The sequence below is a fragment of the Rhipicephalus microplus genome, chromosome 1 (assembly GCF_043290135.1).
Source record: "Rhipicephalus microplus isolate Deutch F79 chromosome 1, USDA_Rmic, whole genome shotgun sequence".
NCBI lineage: Eukaryota > Metazoa > Arthropoda > Arachnida > Ixodida > Ixodidae > Rhipicephalus > Rhipicephalus microplus.
The window spans coordinates 53,142,416-53,162,685 of NC_134700.1; positions in this window are offsets into that span (position 1 = coordinate 53,142,416).

Consider the following 20,270-nt stretch of genomic DNA (forward strand, 5'->3'; position numbering starts at 1 on the left):
ACCAACCGGATACCTTTTCAACCGATCGATCTTTCCACTAAACCTTTAAGGGGCGAAGCTTCTTAAAGCGGCACCCGATCGTTTGTCGTAGTAATCCTAGTCGTAGCCGTAGTATGTAACCAGTACACTTACCCGTTTGTGAGCCCTGCCGGAGCCGTAAAGAGCCATCTTCTCTACTAGCCGGATACTTTTTCAACCGATCGAGGTTTGCACTCAACCTGTTAGGGGCGAAGCTCCTTAAAGCGGCACCCGTTCGTTCATCGTAGTAGTCTTCGTCGTAGTGGTAGTGTAACCAGTATACTTGCAAGTTTGTGAGCCCTGCCAGTGCCGTAAAGAACCATCTTCTGTGCCAGCCGGATACCTTTTCAACCGATCGATGTTTCCACTCAACCTTTAAGGGGCGAAGCTCCTTAAAGCGGCACCCGTTCGTTCAGCGTAGTACTCCTAGTCGTAGTCGTAGTGTGTAACCTGTACACTTAAACGTTTGTGAGCCCTGCCAAAGCCATAAAGAGCCATCTTCTCTACCAGCCGGAGACTTTTTCATGCGATCGATGTTTCCACTCAACCTTTTAAAGGCGAAGCTTCTTCAAGCAGCACCCGATCGTTTATCGTAGTAATCCTAGTCATAGTCGTAGTGTGTAACTAGTACACTTACCCGTTTGTGAGCCCTGCCGGAGCCGTAAAGAGCCATCTTCTCTACAAGCTGGAAACTTTTTCAGCCGATCGAGGTTTCCACTCAACCTTTTAGGGGCGAAGCTCCTTAAAGCGGCACCCGTTCGTTCATCGTAGTAGTCCTAGTCGTAGTGGTAGTGTAACCAGTATACTTACCAGTTTGTGAGCCCTGCCAGTGCCGTAAAGAACCATCTTCTCTGCCAGCCAGATACCGTTCAACCGATCGAGGTTGCACTCATCCTTTAAGGGGCGAAGCTCCTTAAAGCGGCACCCGTTCGTTCATCGTGGTAGTCTATGTCGTAGTGTGTAACCAGTATACTTACCGTTTGTGAGCCCGGCCAGCGCCATAAAGAACCATCCTCTCTACCAGCCGGATACATTTTCAACTGATCGATGTTTCCACTCAACCTTTTAGGGGCGAAGATCCTTAAAGCAGCACCCCTTCGTCTCTTGCAGTAGTCCTAGTCGTAGTATGTAACTAGTATACTTACCCACTTGTGAGCCCTGCCAGTGCCGTAAAGAACCATCTTCTCAGCCAGCCGGATACCTTTTCAACCGATCGAGGTTTCCACCCAACCTTTAAGGGGTGAAGCTCCTTAAAGCGGCACCCGTTCGTTCAGGGTAGTAGTCCTAGTCCTAGTCCTAGTGTGTAACCTGTACACTCAAACGTTTATGAGCCCTGCCAAAGCCATAAAGAGCCATCTCCTCTACCAGCCGGATACCTTTTCAAGCGATCGATGTTTCCACTCAACCTTTTAGGGGCGAAGCTTCTTAAAGCGGCACCCGATCGTTTATCACAGTAGTCCTGGTCGTAGTCGTAGTGTATAACCAGTATACTTTCTCGTTTGTGAGCCCTGCCAGAGCCGTAAAGAGCCATCTTCTCTACAAGCTGGAAACTTTTTCAGCCGATCGAGGTTTCCACTCAACCTTTAGGGGGAAGCTCCTTAAAGCGGCATTCGTTCGTTCCTCGTAGTAGTCCTAGTCGTGGTCGTAGTGTGTAACCAGTTTACGTACCCATTTGTGAGTCTTGCCAGCGCCATAAAGAGCCATCCTCTCTACCAGCCGGATACATTTTCAACTGATCGATGTTTCCACTCAACCTTTTAGGGGCGAAGATCCTTAAAGCAGCACCTGTTCGTCCCTCTTAGTAGACCTAGTTGTAGTATGTAACTAGTATACTTACCCGTTTGTGAGCCCTGCCAGTGCCATAAAGAGCCATCTTCTCTGCCAGGCGGATACCATTTCAACCGATCGAGGTTTCCACTGAACCTTTAAGGGGCGAAGCTCCTTAAAGCGGCACCCGATTGTTTATCGAAGTAATCCTAGTCGTAGCCGCAGTGTGTACCCAGTACACTTACCCGTTTGTGAGCCCTGCCGGAGCCGTAAAGAGCCATCTTCTCTACCAGCCGGATACCTTTTCAACCGATCGATGTTTCCACTTAACCTTTTAGGGGTGAAGCTTCTTAAAGCGGCACCCGATCGTTTATCGTAGTATACCTAGTCCTAGTCGTAGTGTGTACCCAGTATACTTTCCCGTTTGTGAGCCCTGCCAGAGCTGTAAAAAGCCATCCTCTCTACCAGCCGGATACATTTTCAACCGATCGAGGTTTCCACTCAACCTTTAAGGGGCGAAGCACCTTAAAGCGGCACCCGTTCGTTCATCGTGGTAGTCCTAGTCGTAGTGGTAGTGTAACCAGTACACTTACCAGTTCGTGAGCCCTGCCAGTGCCGTAAAGAACCATCTTCTCTACAAGCTGGAAACGTTTTCAGCCGATCGAGGTTTCCACTCAACCTGTTAGGAGCGAAGCTCCTTAAAGCGGCACCCGTTCGTTCATCGTAGTAGTCCTAGTCGTATTGGTAGTGTAACCAGTATACTTACGAGTTTGTGAGCCCTACCAGTGCCGTAAAGAACCATCTTCTCTGCCAGCTGGATACCGTTTAGACCGATCGAGGTTGCCCCTCAACCTTTTAGGGGCGAAGCTCCTTAATGCGGCACCCGTTCGTTCCTCGTAGTAGTCCTAGTCGTAGTCGTAGTGTGTAACCAGTTCACATACCCATTTGTGTGTCCTGCCAGCGCCGTAAAGAGCCATCATCTCTACCAGCCGGATACATTTTCAACTGATCGATGTTGCCACTCAACCGTTTAGGGGTGAAGATCCTTAAACCTGCAACCCTTCGTCCCATGTAGTAGTCCTAGTCATAGTATGTAACTAGTATACTTACCCGTTTGTGAGCCCTGCCAGTGCCGTAAAGAACCATCTTCTCTGCCAGCCGGATACTTTTTAAACCGATCTAGGATTCCACTCAACCTTTAAGGGGCGAAGCTCCGTAAAGCGGCACCCGTTCGTTCAGCGTAGTACTCCAAGTCGTAGTCGTAGTGTGTAACCTGTACACTCAAACGTTTGTGAGCCCTGCCAAAGCCATAAAAAGCCATCTTCTCTACCAGCCGGATACATTTTCAACTGATCGATGTTTCCATTCAACCTTTTAGGGGCGAAGATCTTTAAAGGAGCACCCCTTCGTCCCATGTAGTAGTCCTAGTCGTAGTATGTAACTAGTATACTTACCCGTTTGTGAGCCCCGCCAGTGCCGTAAAGAACCATCTTCTCTGCCAGTCGGATACCTTTTCAACCGATCGAGGTTTCACTCAACCTTTAAGGGGCGAAGCTCCTTAAAGCGGCACCCGTTCGTTCAGCGTAGTACTCCTAGTCGTAGTCGTAGTATGTAACCAGTACACTTACCCGTTTGTGTGCCCTGCCGGAGCCGTAACGAGCCATCTTCTCTACTAGCCGGATACCTTTTCAACCGATCGAGGTTTGCACTCAACCTTTTAGGGGCGAAGCTCCTTAAAGCGGCACCCGTTCGTTCATCGTAGTAGTCTTCGTCGTAGTGGTAGTGTAACCAGTATACTTGCAAGTTTGTGAGCCCTGCCAGTGCCGTAAAGAACCATCTTCTGTGCCAGCCGGATACCTTTTCAACCGATCGATGTTTCCACTCAACCTTTAAGGGGCGAAGCTCCTTAAAGCGGCACCCGTTCGTTCAGCGTAGCACTCCTAGTCGTAGTCGTAGTGTGTAACCTGTACACTTAAACGTTTGTGAGCCCTGCCAAAGCCATAAAGAGCCATCTTCTCTACCAGCCGGAGACTTTTTCATGCGATCGATGTTTCCACTCAACCTTTTAAAGGCGAAGCTTCTTAAAGCAGCACCCGATCGTTTATCGTAGTAATCCTAGTCGTAGTCGTAGTGTGTAACTAGTACACTTACCCGTTTGTGATCCCTGCCGGAGCCGTAAAGAGCCATCTTCTCTACAAGAAGGAAACTTTTTCAGTCGATCGAGGTTTCCACTCAACCTTTAAGGGGCGAAGCTCCTTAAAGCGGCACCAGTTCGTTCATCGTAGTAGTCCTAGTCGTAGTGGTAGTGTAACCAGTATACTTACCAGTTTGTGAGCCCTGCCAGTGCCGTAAAGAACCATCTTCTCTGCCAGCCAGATACCGTTCAACCGATCGAGGTTGCACTCAACCTTTAAGGGGCGAAACTCCTTAAAGCGGCACCCATTCGTTCATCGTGGTAGTCTATGTCGTAGGGTGTAACCAGTATACTTACCGTTTGTGAGCCCGGCCAGCGCCGCAAAGAGCCATCTTCTCTACAAGCCGGATACCTTATGAACCGATCGATGTTTCCACTCAACCTTTTTGGGGCGAAGCTCCTTGAAGCGGCACCCGTTCGTTCCTCGTAGTAGTCCTAGTCGTAGTCGTAGTGCGTAACCATTTTACGTACCCATTTGCGAGTCCTGCCAGCGCCGTAAAAAACCATCCTCTCTACCAGCCGGATACATTTTCAACTGATCGATGTTTCCACTCAACCTTTTAGGGGCGAAGATCCTTAAAGCACCACCCCTTCGTCTCTTGCAGTAGTCCTAGTCGTAGTATGTAACTAGTATACTTACCCACTTGTGAGCCCTGCCAATGCCGTAAAGAACCATCTTCTCAGCCAGCCGGATACCTTTTCAACCGATCGAGGTTTCCACTCAACCTTTAAGGGGTGAAGCTCCTTAAAGCGGCACCCGTTCGTTCAGGGTAGTACTCCTAGTCCTAGTCCTAGTGTGTAACCTGTACACTCAAACGTTTTTGAGCCCTGCCAAAGCCATAAAGAGCCATCTCCTCTACCAGCCGGATACCTTTTCAAGCGATCGATGTTTCCACTCAACCTTTTAGGGGCGAAGTTTCTTAAAGCGGCACCCGATCGTTTATCACAGTAGTCCTGGTCGTAGTCGTAGTGTATAACCAGTATACTTTCTCGTTTGAGAGCCCTGCCAGAGCCGTAAAGAGCCATCTTCTCTACAAGCTGGAAACTTTTTCAGCCGATCGAGGTTTCCACTCAACCTTTTGGGGCGAAGCTCCTTGAAGCGGCACCCGTTCGTTCCTGGTAGTAGTCCTAGTCGTAGTCGTAGTGCGTAACCAGTTTACGTACCCATTTGCGAGTCCTGCCAGTGCCGTAAAGAACCATCGTCTCTACCAGCCGGGTACATTTTCAACTGATCGATGTTTCCACTCGACCTTTTAGGGGCGAAGATCCTTAAAGCGGCACCCCTTTGTCCCTTGTAGTAGTCCTAGTCGTAGTACGTAACTAGTATACTTACCCGCTTGTGAGCCCTGCCAGTTCCGTAAAGAACCATCTTCTCAGCCAGCCGGATACCTTTTCAACCGATCGATGTTTCCACTCCACCTTTTAGGGGCGGATCTTCTTAAAGTGGCACCCGATCGTTTATCGTCGTAATCCTAGTCGTAGTGGTAGTGTAACCAGTATACTTACCAGTTTGTGAGCCCTGCCAGTGCCGTAAAGAACCATCTTCTCTACAAGCTGGAAACTTTTTCAGCCGATCGATGTTTCCACTCAACCTTTTAGCGGCGAAGCTCCTTAAAGCGTCACCCGTTCGTTCATCGGAGTAGTCCTAGTTGTAATGGTAGTGTAACCAGTATACTTACCAGTTTGTGAGCCCTGCCAGTGCTGTGAAGAACCATCTTCTCTGCCAGCCGGATACCTTATCAACCTATCGATGTTTCCACTCAACCTTTTTGGGGCGAAGCTTCTTAAAGCGGCACCCGTTCGTTCCTCGTAGTAGTCCTAGTCGTGGTCGTAGTGTGTAACCAGTTTACGTACCCATTTGTGAGTCCCGCCAGCGCCATAAAGAGCCATCCTCTCTACCAGCCGGATACATTTTCAACTGATCAATGTTTCCGCTCAACCTTTTAGGGGCGAAGATCCTTAAAGCAGCACCTGTTCGTCCCTCTTAGTAGACCTTGTCATATTATGTAACTAGTATACTTACCCATTTGTGAGCCCTACCAGTGCCATAAAGAGCCATCTTCTCTGCCAGGCGGATACCTTTTCAACCGATCGAGGTTTCCACTCAACCTTTATGGGGCGAAGCTCCTTAAAGCGGTACCCGATTGTTTATCGAAGTAATCCTAGTCGAAGCCGTAGTGTGTACCCAGTACACTTACCCTTTTGTGAGCCCTGCCGGAGCCGTAAAGAGCCATCTTCTCTACCAGCCGGATACCTTTTCAACCGATCGATGTTTCCACTCAACCTTTTAAAGGCGAAACTTCTTGAAGCAGCACCCGATCGTTTATCGTAGCAATCCTAGTTGTAGTCGTAGTGTGTAACCAGTACACTTACCCGTTTGTGAGCCCTGCCGGAGCCGCAAAGAGCCATCTTCTCTACAAGCTGGAAACTTTTTCAGCCGATCGAGGTTTCCAATCAACCTTTTAGGGGCGAAGCTCCTTAAAGCGGCACTCGTTCGTTCATCGTAGTAGTCCTAGTCGTAGTGGTAGTGTAACCAGTATACCTACCAGTTTGTGAGCCCTGCCAGTGCCTTAAAGAACCATCTTCTCAGCCAGCCAGATACCTTTTCAACCGATAGAGGTTGCCACTCAACCTTTAAGGGGCGAAGCTCCTTAAAGCGGCACCCGTTCGTTCATCGTGGTAGTCTATGTCGGAGTGTGTAACCAGTATACTTACCGTTTGTGAGCCCGGCCAGCGCCGCACAGAGCCATCTTCTCTACAAGCCGGATACCTTATTAACCGATCGATGTTTCCACTCAACCTTTTTGGGGCGGAGCTTCTTGAAGCGGCACCCGTTCGTTCCTCGTAGTAGTCCTAGTCGTAGTCGTAGTGTATAACCAGTATACTTTCCCGTTTGTGAGCCCTGCCAGAGCCGTTAAAAGCCATCTTCTCTACAAGCTGGAAACTTTTTCAGCCGATCGAGGTTTCCATTCAACCTTTTAGGGGCGAAGCTCCTTAAAGCGGCATTCGTTCGTTCATCGCAGTAGTCTTGGTCGTAGTCGTAGTGTATAACCAGTATACTTTCCCGTTTGTGAGCCCTGCCAGAGCCGTAAAGAGCCATCTTCTCTACAAGCTGGAAACTTTTGCAGCCGATCGAGGTTTCCACTCAACCTTTTAGGGCCGAAGCTCCTTAAAGCAGCACCCGTTTGTTCATCGTAGTAGTCCTAGTCGTAGTGGTAGTGTAACCAGTATACTTACCAGTGTAGGAGCCCTGCCAGTGCCGTAAAGAACCATCTTCTCTGCCAGCCGGATACCTTTTTAACCAATCGAGGTTTCCACTCAACCTTTTGAGGCGAAGCTCCTTAAAGTGGTACCCATTCGTTCATCGTAGTAGTCTTTGTCGTAGTGGTAGTGTAACCAGTATACTTACCAGTTTGTAAGCCCTGCCAGTGCCGTAAAAAACCATCTTCTCTGCCAGCCGGATACCTTTCAACCGATCGAGGTTTCCACTCAACCTTTAAGGGGCGAAGCTCCTTAAAGCGGCATCTGTTCGTTCAGCGTAGTACTCCTAGTCGTAGTCGTAGTGTGTAACCAATATGCTTTCCCGTTTGGGAGCCCTGCCAGAGCCGTAAAGAGCCATCTTCTCTACAAGCTGGAAACTTTTTCAGCTGATCGAGGTTTCCACTCAACCTTTTAGGGGCGAAGCTCCTTAAAGCGGCACCCGTTCGTTCATCGTGGTAGTTCAAGTCGTAGTGGTAGTGTAACCAGTACACTTACCAGTTCGTGAGCCCTGCCAGTGCCGTAAAGAACCATCTTCTCTACAAGCTGGAAACGTTTTCAGCCGATCAAAGTTTCCACTCAACCTGTTAGGGGTGAAGCTTCTTAAAGCGGCACCAGTTCGTTCATCGTAGTAGTCCTAGTCGTAGTGGTAGTGTAACCAGTATACTTACGAGTTTGTGAGCCCTGCCAGTGCCATAAAGAACCATCTTCTCTGCCAGCTGGATACCGTTTAGACCGATCGAGGTTGCCCCTCAAACTTTTTGGGGCGAAGCTCCTTAAAGCAGCACCCGTTCGTTCCTCGTAGTAGTCCTAGTCGTAGTCGTAGTGTGTAACCTGTACACTCAAACGTTTGTCAGCCCTGCCAAAGCCATAAAGAGCCATCTTCTCTACCAGCCGGATACATATTCAACTGATCGATCTTTCCACTCAACCTTTAAGGGGCGAAGCTTCTTAAAGCGGCACCCGATCGTTTGTCGTAGTAGTCCTAGTCGTAGCCGTAGTATGTAACCAGTACACTTACCCGTTTATGTGCCCTGCCGGAGCCGTAAAGAGCCATCTTCTCTACAAGCTGGAAACTTTTTCAGCCGATCGAGGTTTCCACTCAACCTTTTAGGGTCGAAGCTCCTTAAAGCGGCACCCGTTCGTTCATCGTAGTAGTCCTAGTCGTAGTGGTAGTGTAACCAGTATACTTACCAGTTTGTGAGCCCTGCCAGTGCCGTAAAGAACCATCTTCTCTGCCAGCCAGATACCGTTCAACCGATCGAGGTTTCCACTCAACCTTTAAGGGTCGAAGCTCCTTAAAGCGGCACCCGTTCGTTCATCGTGGTAGTCTATGTCGTAGTGTGTAACCAGTATACTTACCGTTTGTGAGCCCGGCCAGCGCCGCAAAGAGCCATCTTCTCTACAAGCCGGATACCTTATCAACCGATCGATGTTTCCACTCAACCTTTTTGGGGCGAAGCTCCTTAAAACGGCAACCGTTCGTTCCTCGTAGTAGTCCTAGTCGTAGTCGTAGTGTGTAACCAGTTTACGTACCCATTTGTGAGTCCTGCCAGCGCCGTAAAGAGCCATCTTCTCTACCAGCCGGATACATTTTCAACCGATCGAGGTTTCCACTCAACCTTTAAGGGGCGAAGCTCCTTAAAGCGGCACCCGTTCGTTCATCGTGGTAGTCCTAGTCGTAGTGGTAGTGTAACCAGTACACTTACCAGTTCGTGAGCCCTGCCAGTGCCGTAAAGAACCATCTTCTCTACAAGCTGGAAACGTTTTCAGCCGATCGAGGTTTCCACTCAACCTGTTAGGGGCGAAGCTCTTTAAAGCGGCACCCGTTCGTTCATCGTAGTAGTCCTAGTCGTAGTGGTAGTGTAACCAGTATACTTACGAGTTTGTGAGCCCTGCCAGTGCCGTAAAGAACCATCTTCTCTGCCAGCTGGATACCGTTTAGACCGATCGAGGTTGCCCCTCAACCTTTTTGGGGCGAAGCTCCTTAAAGCGGCACCCGTTCGTTCCTCGTAGTAGTCCTAGTCGTAGTCGTAGTGTGTAACCAGTTCACATACCCATTTGTGAGTCGTGCCAGCGCCGTAAAGAGCCATCATCTCCACCAGCCGGATACATTTTCAACTGATCGATGTTGCCACTCAACCGTTTAGGGGCGAAGATCCTTAAACCTGCAACCCTTCGTCCCATGTAGTAGTCCTAGTCGTAGTATGTAACTAGTATACTTACCCGATTGTGAGCCCTGCCAGTGCCGTAAAGAACCATCTTCTCTGCCAGCCGGATACTTTTTAAACCGATCGAGGTTTCCACTCAACCTGTAAGGGGCGAAGCTCCTTAAAGCGGCACCCGTTCGTTCAGCGTAGTACTCCTAGTCGTAGTCGTAGTGTGTAACCTGTACACTCAAACGTTTGTGAGCCCTGCCAAAGCCATAAAGGGCCATCTTCTCTACCAGCCGGATACATTTTCAACTGATCGATGTTTCCATTCAACCTTTTAGGGGCGAAGATCCTTAAAGCAGCACCTCTTCGTTCCATGTAGTAGTCCTAGACGTAGTATGTAACTAGTACACTTACCCGTTTGTGAGCCCTGCCAGTGCCGTAAAGAACCATCTTCTCTGCCAGTCGGATACCTTTTCAACCTATCGAGGTTTCCACTCAACCTGTAAGGGGCGAAGCTCCTTAAAGCGGCACCCGTTCGTTCAGCGTAGTACTCCTAGTCGTAGTCGTAGTGTGTAACCTGTACACTCAAACGTTTGTGAGCCCTGCCAAAGCCATAAAGGGCCATCTTCTCTACCAACCGGATACCTTTTCAACCGATCGATCTTTCCACTCAACCTTTAAGGGGCGAAGCTTCTTAAAGCGGCACCCGATCGTTCGTCGTAGTAATCCTAGTCGTAGCCGTAGTATGTAACCAGTACACTTACCGGTTTGTGAGCCCTGCCGGAGCCGTAAAGAGCCATCTTCTCTACTAGCCGGATACCTTTTCAACCGATTGAGGTTTGCACTCAACCTTTTAGGGGCGAAGCTCGCTAAAGCGGCACCCGTTCGTTCATCGTAGTAGTCTTCGTCGTAGTGGTAGTGTAACCAGTATACTTGCGAGTTTGTGAGCCCTGCCAGTGCCGTAAAGAAATATCTTCTCTGCCAGCCAGATACCGTTTCAACCGATCGAGGTTGCCACTCAACCTTTAAGGGGCGAAGCTCCTTAAAGCGGCACCCGTTCGTTCATCGTGGTAGTCGATGTCGTAGTGTGTAACCAGTATACTTACCGTTTGTGAGCCCGGCCAGCGCCGCAAAGAGCCATCTTCTCTACAAGCCGGATACCTTATCAACCGATCGATGTTTCCACTCAACCTTTTTGGGGCGAAGCTCCATAAAGCGGCACCCGTTCGTTCCTCGTAGTAGTCCTAGTCTTAGTCGTGGTGTGTAACCAGTTTACATACCCATTTGTAAGTCCTGCCAGCGCCGTAAAGAGCCATCCCCTCTACCAGCCGGATACATTTTCAACTCATCGATGTTTCCACTCAACCTTTTAGGGGCGAAGATCCTTAAAGCAGCACCCCTTCGTCCCATGTAGTATTCCTAGTCGTAGTATGTAACTCGTATACTTACCCATTTGAGAGCCCTGCCAGTGCCGTAAAGAACCATCTTCTCTGCCAGCCGGATACCTTTTCAACCGATCGAGGTTTCCACTCAACCTTTAAGAAGCAAAGCTCCTTAAAGCGGCACCCGTTTGTTCAGCGTAGTACTCCTAGTCGTAGTCGTAGTGTGTAACCTGTACACTCAAACGTTTGTGAGCCCTGCCAAAGCCATAAAGAGCCATCTTCTCTACCAGCCGGATACCTTTTCAACCGATCGATGTTTCCACTCAACCTTTTTGGGGCGAGGCTCCTTAAAGCGGCGTGTTTCGTTCATCGTAGTAGTCCTAGTCGTAGTGGTAGTGTAACCAGTATACTTACCAGTTTGTGAGCCCTGCCAAAGCAATAAAGAGCCATCTTCTCTACTAGCCGGATACCTTTTCAACCGATCGATGTTTTCCCTCCACCTTTTAAGGGCGAAGCTTCTTACAGCGGCACCTGATCGTTTATCGTAGTAATCCTAGTCGTAGTCGTAGTGTGTAACCAGTACACTTACCCGTTTGTGAGCCCTGCCGGAAGCGTAAAGAGCCATCTTCTCTACCAGCCAGATACCTTTTCAACCGATCAAGGTTTGCACTCAACCTTTTAGGGTCGAAGCTCCTTAAAGCGGCATTCGATCGTTTATCGCAGTTGTCCTGGTCGTAGTCGTAGTATATAACCAGTATACTATCCCGTTTGTAAGCCCTGCCAAAGCCATAAAGAGCCATCTTCCATACCAGCCGGATACCTTTTCAACCGATCGATGTTTCCACTCAACCTTTTAGGGGCGAAGCTTCTTAAAGCGGCACCCGATCGTTTATCGTAGTAATCCTAGTCGTAGTCGTAGTGTGTAACCAGTACACTTACCAGTTTGTGAGCCCTGCCAAAGCCATAAAGAGCCATCTTCTCTACCAGCCGGATACCTTTTCAACCGATCGATGTTTCCACTCAACCTTTTAAGGGCGAAGCTTCTTAAAGTGGCACCCGATCGTTTATCGTAGCAATTCTAGTCGTAGTCGTAGTGTGTAACCAGTACACTTACCCGTTTGTGACCCCTCCCAGAGCCGTAAAGAGCCATCTTCTCTACCAGCCGGATACCTTTTCAACCGATCAAGGTTTGCACTCAACCTTTTAGGGTCGAAGCTCCTTAAAGCGGCATTCGATCGTTCATCGCAGTAGTCCTGGTCATAGTCGTAGTGTATAACCAGTATACTTTCCCATTTGTGAGCCCTGCCAGAGCCGTAAAGAGCCATCTTCTCTACAATCTGGAAACTTTTTCAGCCGATCGAGGTTTCCACTCAACCATTTAGGGGCGAAGCTTCTTAAAGCGGCATCCGTTCGTTCATCGTAGTAGTCCTAGTCGTAGTGGTAGTGTAACGAGTATACTTACCAGTTTGTGAGCCCTGCCAGTGCCGTAAAGAACCATCTTCTCTGCCAGCCGGGTAACTTTACAACCGATCGAGGTTTCCACTCAACCTTTAAGGGGCGAAGCTCCTTAAAGCGGCACCTGTTCGTTCAGCGTTGTACTCCTAGTCGTAGTCGTAGTGTGTAACCTGTACACTTAAACGTTTGTGAGCCCTGCCAAAGCCATAACGAGCTATCTTCTCTACCAGCCGGATACCTTTTCAACCGATCGATGTTTCCACTCAACCTTTTAGGGGCGGATGTTCTTAAAGCGGCACCAAATAGTTTATTGTAGTAATACTAGTCGTAGTCGTAGTGTGTAACCAGTATACTTTCCCGTTTGTGAGCCCTGCCAGAGCCGTAAAGAGCCATCTTCTCTACCAGCCGGATACATTTTCAACTGATCGATGTTTCCACTCAACCTTTTAGGGGCGAAGATCCTTAAAGCAGCACCCGCTCGTCCCATGCAGTAGTCCTAGTCGTAGTATGTAACTAGTATATTTACCCGTTTGTGAGCCTTGCCTGTGCCGTAAAGAACCATCTTCTCTGCCAGCCGGATACCTTTTCAACCGATCGAGGTTTCCACTCAACCTTTAAAGGGCGAAGCTCCTTAACGCGGCACGCGTTCGTTCAGCGTAGTACTCCTTGTCGTAGTCGTAGTGTGTAACCTGTACACTCAAACGTTTGTGAGCCCTGCCAAAGCCATAAAGAGCCATCTTCTCTACCAACTGGATACCTTTTCAACCGATCGATGTTTCCACTCAACCTTTTTGGGGCGAAGCTCCTTAAAGCGGCGCCTTTCGTTCATCGTATTAGTCCTAGTCGTAGTGGTAGTGTAACCAGTATACTTACCAGTTTGTGAGCCCTGCCAAAGCCATAAAGAGCCATCTTCTCTACTAGCCGGATACCTTTTCAACCGATCGATGCTTCCCCTCCACCTTTTAAGGGCGAAGCTTCTTACAGCGGCACCTGATCGTTTATCGTAGTAATCCTAGTCGTAGTCGTAGTGTGTAACCAGTACACTTACCCGTTTGTGAGCCCTGCCGAAAGCGTAAAGAGCCATCTTCTCTACCAGCCAGATACCTTTTCAACCGATCAAGGTTTGCACTCAACCTTTTAGGGTCGAAGCTCCTTAAAGCGGCATTCGATCGTTCATCGCAGTTGTCCTGGTCGTAGTCGTAGTGTATAACCAGTATACTTTCCCGTTTGTAAGCCCTGCCAAAGCCATAAAGAGCCATCTTCTCTACCAGCCGGATACCTTTTCAACCGATTGATCTTTCCACTCAACCTTTTAGGGGCGAAGCTTCTTAAAGCGGCACCCGATCGTTTATCGTAGTAATCCTAGTCGTAGTCATAGTGTGTAACCAGTACACTTACCAGTTTGTGAGCCCTGCCAAAGCCATAAAGAGCCATCTTCTCTACCTGCCGGATACCTTTTCAACCGATCGATGTTTCCACTCAACCTTTTAGGGCGAAGCTTCTTAAAGTGGCACCCGATCGTTTATCGTAGTAATCCTAGTCGTAGTCGTAGTGTGTAACCAGTACACTTACCCGTTTGTGAGCCCTCCCGGAGCCGTGAAGAGCCATCTTCTCTACCAGCCGGATACCTTTTTAACCGATCAAGGTTTGCACTCAACCTTTTAGGGTCGAAGCCCCTTAAAGCGACATTCGATCGTTCATCGCAGTAGTCCTGGTCGTAGCCGTAGTGTATAAACAGTATACTTTCCCGTTTGTGAGCCCTGCCAGAGCCGTAAAGAGCCATCTTCTCTTCAATCTGGAAACTTTTTCAGCCGATCGAGGTTTCGACTCAACCTTTTAGGGGCGAAGCTCCTTAAAGCGGCACCCGTTCGTTCATCGTAGTAGTCCTAGTCGTAGTGGTAGTGTAACCAGTATACTTACCACTTTGTGAGCCCTGCCAATGCCGTAAAGAACCATCTTCTCTGCCAGCCGGATACCGTTCCAACCGAACGAGGTTGCCCCTCAACCTTTAAGGGGCAAAGCTCCTTAAAGCGGCATCCGTTCGTTCATCGTAGTAGTCTATGTTGTAGTGTGTAACCAGTATACTTACTGTTTGTGAGTCCGGCCAGCGCCGCAAAGAGCCATCTTCTCTACAAGCCGGATACCTTATCAACCGATCAATGTTTCCACTCAACCTTTTTGGGGCGAAGCTCCTTAAAGCGGCGCCTTTCGTTCATCGTATTAGTCCTAGTCGTAGTGGTAGTGTAACCAGTATACTTACCAGTTTGTGAGCGCTGCCAAAGCCATAAAGAGCCATCTTCTCTACTAGCCGGATACCTTTTCAACCGATCGATGCTTCCCCTCAACCTTTTAAGGGCGAAGCTTCTTACAGCGGCACCTGATCGTTTATCGTAGTAATCCTAGTCGTAGTCGTAGTGTGTAACCAGTACACTTACCCGTTTGTGAGCCCTGCCGAAAGCGTAAAGAGCCATCTTCTCTACGAGCCAGATACCTTTTCAACCGATCAAGGTTTGCACTCAACCTTTTAGGGTCGAAGCTCCTTAAAGCGGCATTCGATCGTTCATCGCAGTTGTCCTGGTCGTAGTCGTAGTGTATAACCAGTATACTTTCCCGTTTGTAAGCCCTGCCAAAGCCATAAAGAGCCATCTTCTCTACCAGCCGGATACCTTTTCAACCGATTGATCTTTCCACTCCACCTTTTAAGGGCGAAGCTTCTTAAAGCGGCACCTGATCGTTTATCGTAGTAATCCTAGTCGTAGTCGTAGTGTGTAACCAGTACACTTACCCGTTTGTGAGCCCTGCTGGAGCCGTAAAGAGCCATCTTCTCTACCAGCCAGATACCTTTTCAACCGATCAAGGTTTGCACTCAACCTTTTAGGGTCGACGCTCCTTAAAGCGGCATTCGATCGTTCATCGCAGTTGTCCTGGTCATAGTCGTAGTGTATAACCAGTGTACTTTCCCGTTTGTAAGCCCTGCGAGAGCCGTAAAGAGCCATCTTCTCTACAAGCTGAAAACTTTTTCAGCCGATCGAGGTTTCCACACAACCTTTCAGGGGCGATGCTCCTTAAAGCGGCATCCGTTCGTTCATCGTAGTAGTCCTAGTCGTAGTGGTAGTGTAACCAGTATACTTACCAGTTTGGGAGCCCTGCCAGTGCCGTCAAAAACCATCTTCTCTGCCAGCCGGGTAACATTACAACCGATCAAGGTTTCCACTCAACCTTTAAGGGACGAAGCTCCTTAAAGTGGCACCCGTTCGTTCAGCGTTGTACTCCTAGTCGTAGTCGTAGTGTGTAACCTGTACACTAAAACGTTTGTGAGCCCTGCCAAAGCCATAACAAGCTATCTTCTCTACCAGCCGGATACCTTTTCAACCGATCGATGTTTCCACTCAACCTTTTAGGGGCGGATCTTCTTAAAGCGGCACCAAATCGTTTATTGTAGTAATACTAGTCGTAGTCGTAGTGTGTAACCAGTATACTTTCCCGTTTGTGAGCCCTGCCAGAGCCCTAAAGAGCCATCTTCTTCTCAAGCTGGAAACTTTTTAGCCGATCGAGGTTTCCACCCAACCTTTTAGGGGCGAAGCTTCTTAAAGCGGCACCCGTTCGTTCATCGTGGTAGTCCTAGTCGTAGTGGTAGTGTAACCAGTATACTTACCAGTTCGTGAGCCCTGCCAGTTCTGTAAAGAACCATCTTTTCTACAAGCCGGATACCTTTTCAACCGATCGATGTTTTCCCTCCACCTTTTAAGGGCGAAGCTTCTTACAGCGGCACCTGATCGTTTATCGTAGTAATCCTAGTCGTAGTCGTAGTGTGTAACCAGTACACTTACCCGTTTGTGAGCCCTGCCGGAAGCGTAAAGAGCCATCTTCTCTACCAGCCAGATACCTTTTTAACCGATCAAGGTTTGCACTCAACCTTTTAGGGGCGAAGCTCCTTAAAGCGGCATCCGTTCGTTCATCGTAGTAGTCCTAGTCGTAGTGGTAGTGTAACCAGTATACTTACCAGTGTGTGAGCCCTGCCAGTGCCGTAAAGAACCATCTTCTCTGCCAGCCGGGTAACTTTACAACCGATCGAGGTTTCCACTAAACCTTTAAGGGGCGAAGCTCCTTAAAGCGGCACCCGTTCGTTCAGCGTTGTACTCCTAGTCGTAGTCGTAGTGTGCAACCTGTACACTTAAACGTTTGTGAGCCCTGCCAATGCCATAACAAGCTGTCTTCTCTACCAGCCGGATACCTTTTCAACCGATCGATGTTTCCACTCAACATTTTAGGGGCGGATCTTCTTAAAGCGGCAACAAATCGTTTATTGTAGTAATACAAGTCGTAGTCGTAATGTGTAACCAGTACACTTTCCCGTTTGTGAGCCCTGCCAGAGCCGTAAAGAGCCAACTTCTCTACAAGCTGGAAACTTTTTCAGCCGATCGAGGTTTCCACTCAACCTTTTAGGGGCGAAGCTCCTTAAAGCGGCACGCGTTCGTTCATCGTGGTAGTCCTAGTCGTAGTGGTAGTGTAACCAGTATACTTACCAGTTCGTGAGCCCTGCCAGTGCTGTAAAGAACCATCTTCTCTACAAGATGGAAACTTTTTCAGCCGATCGAGGTTTCCACTCAATCTTTTAGGGGCGAAGCTCCTTAAAGTGGCACCCGATCGTTTATCGTAGTAATCCTAGTCGTAGTCGTAGTGTGTAACCAGTACACTTACCCGTTTGTGAGCCCTCCCGGAGCCGTGAAGAGCCATCTTCTCTACCAGCCGGATACCTTTTTAACCGATCAAGGTTTGCACTCAACCTTTTAGGGTCGAAGCCCCTTAAAGCGACATTCGATCGTTCATCGCAGTAGTCCTGGTCGTAGCCGTAGTGTATAAACAGTATACTTTCCCGTTTGTGAGCCCTGCCAGAGCCGTAAAGAGCCATCTTCTCTTCAATCTGGAAACTTTTTCAGCCGATCGAGGTTTCGACTCAACCTTTTAGGGGCGAAGCTCCTTAAAGCGGCACCCGTTCGTTCATCGTAGTAGTCCTAGTCGTAGTGGTAGTGTAACCAGTATACTTACCACTTTGTGAGCCCTGCCAATGCCGTAAAGAACCATCTTCTCTGCCAGCCGGATACCGTTCCAACCGAACGAGGTTGCCCCTCAACCTTTAAGGGGCAAAGCTCCTTAAAGCGGCATCCGTTCGTTCATCGTAGTAGTCTATGTTGTAGTGTGTAACCAGTATACTTACTGTTTGTGAGTCCGGCCAGCGCCGCAAAGAGCCATCTTCTCTACAAGCCGGATACCTTATCAACCGATCAATGTTTCCACTCAACCTTTTTGGGGCGAAGCTCCTTAAAGCGGCGCCTTTCGTTCATCGTATTAGTCCTAGTCGTAGTGGTAGTGTAACCAGTATACTTACCAGTTTGTGAGCGCTGCCAAAGCCATAAAGAGCCATCTTCTCTACTAGCCGGATACCTTTTCAACCGATCGATGCTTCCCCTCAACCTTTTAAGGGCGAAGCTTCTTACAGCGGCACCTGATCGTTTATCGTAGTAATCCTAGTCGTAGTCGTAGTGTGTAACCAGTACACTTACCCGTTTGTGAGCCCTGCCGAAAGCGTAAAGAGCCATCTTCTCTACGAGCCAGATACCTTTTCAACCGATCAAGGTTTGCACTCAACCTTTTAGGGTCGAAGCTCCTTAAAGCGGCATTCGATCGTTCATCGCAGTTGTCCTGGTCGTAGTCGTAGTGTATAACCAGTATACTTTCCCGTTTGTAAGCCCTGCCAAAGCCATAAAGAGCCATCTTCTCTACCAGCCGGATACCTTTTCAACCGATTGATCTTTCCACTCAACCTTTTAGGGGCGAAGCTTCTTAAAGCGGCACCCGATCGTTTATCGTAGTAATCCTAGTCGTAGTCATAGTGTGTAACCAGTACACTTACCAGTTTGTGAGCCCTGCCAAAGCCATAAAGAGCCATCTACTCTACCAGTCGGATACCTTTTCAACCGATCGATGTTTCCACTCCACCTTTTAAGGGCGAAGCTTCTTAAAGCGGCACCTGATCGTTTATCGTAGTAATCCTAGTCGTAGTCGTAGTGTGTAACCAGTACACTTACCCGTTTGTGAGCCCTGCTGGAGCCGTAAAGAGCCATCTTCTCTACCAGCCAGATACCTTTTCAACCGATCAAGGTTTGCACTCAACCTTTTAGGGTCGACGCTCCTTAAAGCGGCATTCGATCGTTCATCGCAGTTGTCCTGGTCATAGTCGTAGTGTATAACCAGTGTACTTTCCCGTTTGTAAGCCCTGCGAGAGCCGTAAAGAGCCATCTTCTCTACAAGCTGAAAACTTTTTCAGCCGATCGAGGTTTCCACACAACCTTTCAGGGGCGATGCTCCTTAAAGCGGCATCCGTTCGTTCATCGTAGTAGTCCTAGTCGTAGTGGTAGTGTAACCAGTATACTTACCAGTTTGGGAGCCCTGCCAGTGCCGTCAAAAACCATCTTCTCTGCCAGCCGGGTAACATTACAACCGATCAAGGTTTCCACTCAACCTTTAAGGGACGAAGCTCCTTAAAGTGGCACCCGTTCGTTCAGCGTTGTACTCCTAGTCGTAGTCGTAGTGTGTAACCTGTACACTAAAACGTTTGTGAGCCCTGCCAAAGCCATAACAAGCTATCTTCTCTACCAGCCGGATACCTTTTCAACCGATCGATGTTTCCACTCAACCTTTTAGGGGCGGATCTTCTTAAAGCGGCACCAAATCGTTTATTGTAGTAATACTAGTCGTAGTCGTAGTGTGTAACCAGTATACTTTCCCGTTTGTGAGCCCTGCCAGAGCCCTAAAGAGCCATCTTCTTCTCAAGCTGGAAACTTTTTAGCCGATCGAGGTTTCCACCCAACCTTTTAGGGGCGAAGCTTCTTAAAGCGGCACCCGTTCGTTCATCGTGGTAGTCCTAGTCGTAGTGGTAGTGTAACCAGTATACTTACCAGTTCGTGAGCCCTGCCAGTTCTGTAAAGAACCATCTTTTCTACAAGCCGGATACCTTTTCAACCGATCGATGTTTTCCCTCCACCTTTTAAGGGCGAAGCTTCTTACAGCGGCACCTGATCGTTTATCGTAGTAATCCTAGTCGTAGTCGTAGTGTGTAACCAGTACACTTACCCGTTTGTGAGCCCTGCCGGAAGCGTAAAGAGCCATCTTCTCTACCAGCCAGATACCTTTTTAACCGATCAAGGTTTGCACTCAACCTTTTAGGGGCGAAGCTCCTTAAAGCGGCATCCGTTCGTTCATCGTAGTAGTCCTAGTCGTAGTGGTAGTGTAACCAGTATACTTACCAGTGTGTGAGCCCTGCCAGTGCCGTAAAGAACCATCTTCTCTGCCAGCCGGGTAACTTTACAACCGATCGAGGTTTCCACTAAACCTTTAAGGGGCGAAGCTCCTTAAAGCGGCACCCGTTCGTTCAGCGTTGTACTCCTAGTCGTAGTCGTAGTGTGCAACCTGTACACTTAAACGTTTGTGAGCCCTGCCAATGCCATAACAAGCTGTCTTCTCTACCAGCCGGATACCTTTTCAACCGATCGATGTTTCCACTCAACCTTTTAGGGGCGGATCTTCTTAAAGCGGCAACAAATCGTTTATTGTAGTAATACAAGTCGTAGTCGTAATGTGTAACCAGTACACTTTCCCGTTTGTGAGCCCTGCCAGAGCCGTAAAGAGCCAACTTCTCTACAAGCTGGAAACTTTTTCAGCCGATCGAGGTTTCCACTCAACCTTTTAAGGGGGAAGCTCCTTAAAGCGGCACGCGTTCGTTCATCGTGGTAGTCCTAGTCGTAGTGGTAGTGTAACCAGTATACTTACCAGTTCGTGAGCCCTGCCAGTGCTGTAAAGAACCATCTTCTCTACAAGATGGAAACTTTTTCAGCCGATCGAGGTTTCCACTCAATCTTTTAGGGGCGAAGCTCCTTTAAGCGGCACCCGTTCGTTCATCGTAGTAGTCCTAGTCGTAGTGGTAGTGTAACCAGTATACTTACCACTTTGTGAGCCCTGCCAGTGCCGTAAAGAACCTCT